This window comes from Triticum urartu, chromosome 7, assembly GCF_003073215.2.
Source record: "Triticum urartu cultivar G1812 chromosome 7, Tu2.1, whole genome shotgun sequence".
Taxonomy (NCBI): Eukaryota; Viridiplantae; Streptophyta; class Magnoliopsida; order Poales; family Poaceae; genus Triticum; species Triticum urartu.
The window spans coordinates 203,340,158-203,347,558 of NC_053028.1; positions in this window are offsets into that span (position 1 = coordinate 203,340,158).

Sequence of the window (7,401 nt, forward strand, 5' to 3'; positions counted from 1 at the left end):
CTCGGGCAAGTAACATACCGATGACAAAGGGAACAACGTATGTTGTTATGCGGTCTGACCGATAAAGATCTTCGTAGAATATGTAGGAGCCAATATGGGCATCCAGGTCCCGCTATTGGTTATTGACCGGAGACGTGTCTCGGTCATGTCTACATTGTTCTCGAACCCGTAGGGTCCGCACGCTTAAGGTTACGATGACAGTTATATTATGAGTTTATGCATTTTGATATACCGAAGGTTGTTTGGAGTCCCGGATGTGATCACGGACATGACGAGGAGTCTCGAAATGGTCGAGACATAAAGATTGATATATTGGAAGCCTATGTTTGGATATCGGAAGTGTTCCGGGTGAAATCAGGATTTTACTGGAGTACCGGGAGGTTACCGGAACCCCCCGGGAGCTATATGGGCCTTAGTGGGCTTTAGTGGAAAGGAGAAAGGAGCAGCCCAAGGTGGCCGCGCGCCTGCCCCCTCCCCTAGTCCTATTAGGACTAGGAGAGGTGGCCGGCCCCCCTCTCTCTCTTTCCCCCCTCAAGGAGTCCTATTCCAACTAGGATTGGGGGGGAATCCTACTCCCAGAGGGAGTAGGACTCTCCTGGCGCGCCACCCTTGGCCGGCCAGCCTCCCCCGTCTAGTCCTTTATATACTGAGGCAGAGGCACCCCAGAAACACACAAGTTGATCCACGTGATCTATTCCTTAACCGTGTGCCATGCCCCCAGCCACCATAGTCCTCAATAATACTGTAGCGGAGTTTAGGCGAAGCCCTGCTGCTGTAGTACATCAAGATCGTCACCACGCCGTCATGCTGATGGAAATCTTCCCCGACACTTTGCTGGATTGGAGTCCGGGGATCGTCATCGAGCTGAACGTGTGCTCGAACTCGGAGGTGCCGTAGTTTCGGTGCTTGATCGGTTGGATCGTGAAGACGTACGACTACTTCCTCTATGTTGTGTCAACGCTTCCGCAGTTGGTCTGCGTGGGTACGTAGACAACACTCTCCCCTCTCGTTGCTATGCATCACATGATCTTGCGTGTGCGTAGGAATTTTTTTGAAATTACTACGAAACCCAACAGTGGCATCCGAGCCTAGGTTATTTATGTTGATGTTATATGCACGAGTAGAACACAAGTGAGTTGTGGGCGATATAAGTCATACTGCCTACCAGCATGTCATACTTTGGTTCAGCGGCATTGTTGGACGAGACGACCCGGACCAACATTACGCGTACGCTTACGCGAGACCGGTTCCCCCGACGTGCTTTGCACATAGGTGGCTTGCGGGCTACTGTCTCTCCAACTTTAGTTGAACCAAGTGTGGCTACGCCCGGTCCTTGCGAAGGTTAAAACGGAGTCTATTTGACAAACTATTGTTGTGGTTTTGATGCGTAGGTGAGATTGGTTCTTGCTTAAGCCCGTAGCAGCCACGTAAAACTTGCAACAACAAAGTAGAGGACGTCTAACTTGTTTTTGCAGGGCATGTTGTGATGTGATATGGTCAAGACATGATGCTGAATTTTATTGTATGAGATGATCATTTTTTGTAACCGAGTTATCGGCAACTGGCAGGAGCCTTATGGTTGTCGTTTTATTGTATGCAATGCAGTCGCGATGTAATGCTTTACTTTTATCACTAAGCGGTAGCGTGGTCGTAGAAGCACAAGCTTGGCGAGACGACAACGATGCTATGATGGAGATCAAGGTGTCACGCCGGTGACGATGGTGATCACGACGGTGCTTCGGAGATGGAGATCACAAGCACAAGATGATGATGGCCATATCATATCACTTATATTGATTGCATGTGATGTTTATCCTTTTATGCATCTTATCTTGCTTTGATTGACGGTAGCATTATAAGATGATCTCTCACTAAATTATCAAGAAGTGTTCTCCCTGAGTATGCACCGTTGCGAAAGTTCTTCGTGCTGAAACACCACGTGATGATCGGGTGTGATAGGTTCTACGTTCAAATACAACGGGTGCAAAACAGTTGCACACGTGGAATACTCAGGTTATACTTGACGAGCCAAGCATATACAGATATGGCCTCGGAACACGGAGACCGAAAGGTCGAGCGTGAATCATATAGTAGATATGATCAACATAACGATGTTCACCATTGAAAACTACTCCATCTCACGTGATGATCGGTTATGGTTTAGTTGATTTGGATCACGTAATCACTTAGAGGATTAGAGGGATGTCTATCTAAGTGGGAGTTCTTTAATTAATTTTATTAACTGAACTTAAATTTATCATGAAACTTAGTACCTTATTAGTATCTTGCTTGTTTATGTTTAATTGTAGATAGATGGCTCGTGCTGTTGTTCCGTTGAATTTTAATGCGTTCCTTGAGAAAGCAAAGTTGAAAGATGATGGTAGCAATTACACGGACTGGGTCCGTAACTTGAGGATTATCCTCATTGCTGCACAGAAGAATTACGTCCTGGAAGCACCGTTGGGTGCCAGGCCTGCTGCAGGAGCAACGCCGGATGTTATGAACGTCTGGCAGAGCAAAGCTGATGACTACTCGATAGTTCAGTGTGCCATGCTTTATGGCTTAGAATCGGGACTTCAACGACGTTTTGAACGTCATGGAGCATATGAGATGTTCCAGGAGTTGAAGTTAATATTTCAAGCAAATGCCCGGATTGAGAGATATGAAGTCTCCAATAAGTTCTATAGCTGCAAGATGGAGGAGAACAGTTCTGTCAGTGAGCATATACTCAAAATGTCTGGGTATAATAATCACTTGATTCAATTGGGAGTTAATCTTCCAGATGATTGCGTCATTGACAGAATTCTTCAATCACTGCCACCAAGCTACAAGAGCTTCGTGATGAACTATAATATGCAAGGGATGAACAAGACTATTCCCGAGCTCTTCGCGATGCTGAAAGCTGCGGAGGTAGAAATCAAGAAGGAGCATCAAGTGTTGATGGTCAACAAGACCACTAGTTTCAAGAAAAAGGGCAAAGGGAAGAAGAAGGGGAACTTCAAAAAGAACGGCAAGCAAGTTGCTACTCAAGAGAAGAAACCCAAACCTGGACCTAAGCCTGAAACTGAGTGCTTCTATTGCAAGCAGACTGGTCACCGGAAGCGGAACTGCCCCAAGTATTTGGCGGATAAGAAGGATGGCAAGGTGAACAAAGGTATATGTGATATACATGTTATTGATGTGTACCTTACTAATGCTCGTAGTAGCACCTGGGTATTTGATACTGGTTCTGTTGCTAATATTTGCAACTCGAAACAGGGACTACGGATCAAGCGAAGATTGGTTAAGGACGAGGTGGCGATGCGCGTGGGAAACGGTTCCAAAGTCGATGTGATCGCAGTCGGCACACTACCTCTACATCTACCTTCGGGATTAGTACTAGACCTAAATAATTGTTATTTGGTGCCAGCGTTAAGCATGAACATTATATCTGGATCTTGTTTGATGCGAGACGGTTATTCATTTAAATTAGAGAATAATGGTTGTTCTATTTATATGAGTAATATCTTTTATGGTCATGCACCCTTGAAGAGTGGTCTATTCTTGTTGAATCTCGATAGTAGTAACACACATATTCATAATGTTGAAGCCAAAAGATGCAGAGTTGATAATGAGAGTGCAACTTATTTGTGGCACTGCCGTTTAGGTCATATCGGTGTAAAGCGCATGAAGAAACTCCATTCTGATGGACTTTTGGAACCACTTGATTATGAATCACTTGGTACTTGCGAACCGTGCCTCATGGGCAAGATGACCAAGACACCGTTCTCCGGTACTATGGAGAGAGCAACAGATTTGTTGGAAATCATACATACAGATGTATGTGGTCCGATGAATATTGAGGCTCGTGGCGGATATCGTTATTTTCTCACCTTCACAGATGACTTAAGCAGATATGGGTATATCTACTTAATGAAACATAAGTCTGAAGCATTTGAAAAGTTCAAGGAATTTCAGAGTGAAGTTGAAAATCATCGTAACAAGAAAATAAAGTTTCTACGATCTGATCATGGAGGAGAATATTTGAGTTACGAGTTTGGTGTACATTTGAAAAATTGTGGAATAGTTTCGCAACTCACGCCACCCAGAACACCACAGCGTAATGGTGTGTCCGAATGTCGTAATCGTACTTTACTAGATATGGTGCGATCTATGATGTCTCTTACTGATTTACCGCTATCGTTTTGGGGATACGCTCTAGAGACAGCCGCATTCACGTTAAATAGGGCACCATCAAAATCCGTTGAGATGACGCCTTATGAACTGTGGTTTGGCAAGAAACCAAAGTTGTCGTTTCTAAAAGTTTGGGGCTGCGATGCTTATGTGAAAAAGCTTCAACCTAATAAGCTCGAACCCAAATCGGAGAAATGTGTCTTCATAGGATATCCAAAGGAAACTATTGGATACACCTTCTATCACAGATCTGAAGGCAAGACTTTTGTTGCTAAATTCGGAAACTTTCTAGAGAAGGAGTTTCTCTCGAAAGAAGTGAGTGGGAGGAAAGTAGAACTTGACGAGGTAACTGTACCTGCTCCCTTACTGGAAAGTAGTACATCACAGAAAACTGTTCCAGTGACACCTACACCAGTTAGTGAGGAAGCTAATGATAATGATCACGAAACTTCAGATCAAGATACTACTGAACCTCGTAGATCAACTAGAGTGAGATCCGCGCCAGAGTGGTACGGTAATCCTGTTCTGGAAGTCATGCTACTAGATCATGATGAACCTACGAACTATGAAGAAGCGATGGTGAGCCCAGATTCCGCAAAATGGCTTGAAGCCATGAAATCTGAGATGGGATCCATGTATGAGAACAAAGTATGGACTTTGGTTGACTTGCCCGATGATCGGCAAGCAATTGAGAATAAATGGATCTTCAAGAAGAAGACTGACGCTGACGGTAATGTTACTGTCTACAAAGCTCGACTTGTCGCAAAAGGTTTTCGACAAGTTCAAGGGGTTGACTACGATGAGACCTTCTCACCCGTAGCGATGCTTAAGTCTGTCCGAATCATGTTAGCAATTGCCGCATTTTATGATTATGAAATTTGGCAAATGGTTGTCAAAACTGCATTCCTGAATGGATTTCTGGAAGAAGAGTTGTATATGATGCAACCAGAAGGTTTTGTCGATCCAAAGGGAGCTAACAAAGTGTGCAAGCTCCAGCGATCCATTTATGGACTGGTGCAAGCCTCTCGGAGTTGGAATAAACGCTTTGATAGTGTGATCAAAGCATTTGGTTTTATACAGACTTTCGGAGAAGCCTGTATTTACAAGAAAGTGAGTGGGAGCTCTGTAGCATTTCTGATATTATATGTGGATGACATATTACTAATTGGAAATGATATAGAATTTCTAGATAGCATAAAGGGATACTTGAATAAGAGTTTTTCAATGAAAGACCTCGGTGAAGCTGCTTACATATTAGGCATAAAGATATATAGAGATAGATCAAGACGCTTAATTGGACTTTCACAAAGCACATACCTTGACAAGATTTTGAAGAAGTTCAAAATGGATCAAGCAAAGAAAGGATTCTTGCCTGTGTTACAAGGTGTGAAGTTGAGTAAGACTCAATGCTCGACCACTGCAGAAGATAGAGACAATATGAAAGATGTTCCCTATGCATCAGCCATAGGATCTATCATGTATGCAATGCTGTGTACCAGACCCGATGTGTGCCTTGCTATAAGTCTAGCAGGGAGGTACCAAAGTAATCCAGGAGTGGATCACTGGACAGCGGTTAAGAACATCCTGAAATACCTGAAAAGGACTAAGGATATGTTTCTCATATATGGAGGTGACAAAGAGCTCATCGTAAAAGGTTACGTTGATGCAAGCTTTGACACTGATCCGGACGATTCTAAATCGCAAACCGGATACGTGTTTACATTAAACGGTGGAGCTGTCAGTTGGCGCAGTTCTAAACAAAGCATCGTAGCGGGATCTACATGTGAAGCGGAGTACATAGCTGCTTCGGAAGCAGCGAACGAAGGAGTCTGGATGAAGGAGTTCATATCCGATCTAGGTGTCATACCTAGTGCATCGGGTCCAATGAAAATCTTTTGTGACAATACTGGTGCAATTGCCTTGGCAAAGGAATCCAGATTTCACAAGAGAACCAAGCACATCAAGGGACGCTTCAATTCCATCCGGGATCTAGTCCAGGTGAGAGACATAGAGATTTGCAAGATACATACGGATCTGAATGTTGCAGACCCGTTGACTAAGCCTCTTCCACGAGCAAAACATGATCAGCACCAAGGCTCCATGGGTGTTAGAATCATTACGGTGTAATCTAGATTATTGACTCTAGTGCAAGTGGGAGACGGAAGGAAATATGCCCTAGAGGCAATAATAAAGTTATTATTTATTTCCTTATAATCATGATAAAGGTTTATTATTCATGCTAGAATTGTATCAACCGGAAACATAATACATGTGTGAATACATAGACAAACAAAGTGTCACTAGTATGCCTCTACTTGACTAGCTCGTTAATCAAAGATGGTTATGTTTCCTAACCATGAACAATGAGTTGTTATTTGATTAACGGGATCACATCATTAAGAGAATGATCTGATTGACATGACCCATTCCATTAGCTTAGCACCCGATCGTTTAGTATGTTGCTATTGCTTTCTTCATGACTTATACATGTTCCCTATAACTATGAGATTATGCAACTCCCGTTTACCGGAGGAACACTTTGGTGCTACCAACCAAACGTCACAACGTAACTGGGTGATTATAAAGGAGTATACAGGTGTCTCCAAAGGTACATGTTGGGTTGGCGTATTTCGAGATTAGGATTTGTCACTCCGATTGTCGGAGAGGTATCTCTGGGCCCTCTCGGTAATGCACATCACATTAAGCCTTGCAAGCATTGCAACTAATGAGTTAGTTGCGGATGATGTATTACAGAACGAGTAAAGAGACTTGCCGGTAACGAGATTGAACTAGGTATTGGGATACCGACGATCGAATCTCGGGCAAGTAACATACCGATGACAAAGGGAACAACGTATGTTGTTATGCGGTCTGACCGATAAAAGATCTTCGTAGAATATGTAGGAACCAATATGGCATCCAGGTCCCGCTATTGGTTATTGACCGGAGACGTGTCTCGGTCATGTCTACATTGTTCTCGAACCCGTAGGGTCCGCACGCTTAAGGTTACGATGACAGTTATATTATGAGTTTATGCATTTTGATGTACCGAAGGTTGTTCGGAGTCCCGGATGTGATCACGGACATGACGAGGAGTCTCGAAATGGTCGAGACATAAAGATTGATATATTGAAAGCCTATGTTTGGATATCGGAAGTGTTCCGGGTGAAATCGGGATTTTACTGGAGTACCGGGAGGTTACCGGAACCCCCCGGGAGCTATATGGGC